Below are 1723 nucleotides of genomic sequence, written 5' to 3'. Positions count from 1 at the left end.
AATAGGCCAAAGGGACAAGACTTCCCAAACACTTCAGAGATCACTGGGGGCCACAGAACTTGTTTGTCTAGCTGGGTTTTGGACTTGTTTTGATGCCAATTGCTTTTCTTTTCTTTTCTTTTTTTTTGGTACCAGAGATTGAACTCAGGGGATTTCAACCACTGAGCCACATCCTTAGCCATTTTTGTGTATTTTATTTAGAGACAGGATCTTACTGAGTTGCTTAGTGCCTTGCTTTTTGCTGAGGTTGGTTTTGAAATCATGATCTTCCTGCATCAGCCTCCTGAGCCTCTGGGATTACAGGTATATTGTACTGTATCCAGCTCCCATCTCATCTTTCTATTTATTTCCCTATTCCTCTACCTAGGAATGAGAATGGTTACTCTCTGTTATTGTATATTGGTTACATAGACAACTTGATTTTGATCATTACAGGTATTCACAGCCATGAGTTTGCCTTGATTCTCAGAAAAGACTTTAGACTTGGACTTTTGGGCTATATTGCAACGTTAAGACTATGGAGACTCTTGGAGATGGGCTAAATGGGTTTTGCAGGTCCTTGAAATAGACAGGGGTTTCTGAGGTCCAATGGTGTAATGTTATGGTTTGGTTAGATGTACTCCTAGTTTACTGAGTCAATGCAAGAATGTTCAGAAGTGAAATGCAGATAGAGTGTGACTGGAGTGGTTGGACCACTGAGGGAATTCTCTGGACAACAATGGACTGAATCTTTGAAATCATGGGTCAAAATAAACTATTTCTTGTTTAAGCTGTTGTTCTAAGAGATGTTAGTCACAGAAAAAAACGAGAGAGAGAGAGACTAATACACAATAAAAAGAACTTTGGGTTAAGATGATATAAGAAGAAAGAGAGAAGTGTAGATAACAGAAGACAATAACTTCTTGAGAGTCCAACATTTATGTAAGGGAGGAAATCCGAAACATATATGTGATTAAAAACACAGAATATGTAAATGAAGAAGAAATGACAGAGTCATGTCTCTAGTGATCAAAATATGCTTGTGTGGTCAGCCTCCAAGCATTCATATTAATGTTTACATAGTTGATCTAAATCCTTTAGCAAAAGGAGATTGCAGAGACAATCTAAGTTAAAGCTATATCTACCATTCCATTTTCTTCCCACTACAATGTGAAAAGGTGGCCAGAGACTTTAGTTAAAACATAAAATATGCATGACCTTCATGAGATCAATTTAAAATCTACTCCTCTAGGTCTACATTTGAAGATACAAATAAATAACTTGCTAAGAAGTAAAAACACAACTTTATTGATATCTATTTTAGATTATAGTCCCTCCTTCTCTGTGGTTTTGTTTTCTATAGTTTCATTTACCCACAGTCAACTGTAGTGAGAAAAAGGGAGAGCACAGTACAAAAATATCATTTTCAGAGAGAAAAACAAAGAAATGGATAGATCACTTACACATAATTTTAATGTATTGCCATGATTTTTCTTTTCTTTACTAGCTATTATTTATTCTCTTATTCTGTCTGATTTATAAATTAAACTTTATTTTCCAAAGGCAGCATGTATAAAAATTTGACACAATATCTACTGTTTTATGCATCCCCTGGGGGTCTTTGAATATATCTCATGTGGCTAAGTGGGGTACTATGTAGTATTTTAATATAAATTAACATTTCTGAACTAGAAGGAAGAAACCTACAAGGCATGCTTCTTCTTCTTCTTCTTCTTCTTTTTTT

The sequence above is a fragment of the Marmota flaviventris genome, chromosome 13 (assembly GCF_047511675.1).
Source record: "Marmota flaviventris isolate mMarFla1 chromosome 13, mMarFla1.hap1, whole genome shotgun sequence".
In the NCBI taxonomy this organism is placed as follows: domain Eukaryota; kingdom Metazoa; phylum Chordata; class Mammalia; order Rodentia; family Sciuridae; genus Marmota; species Marmota flaviventris.
This window is presented reverse-complemented; position numbering follows the sequence as displayed.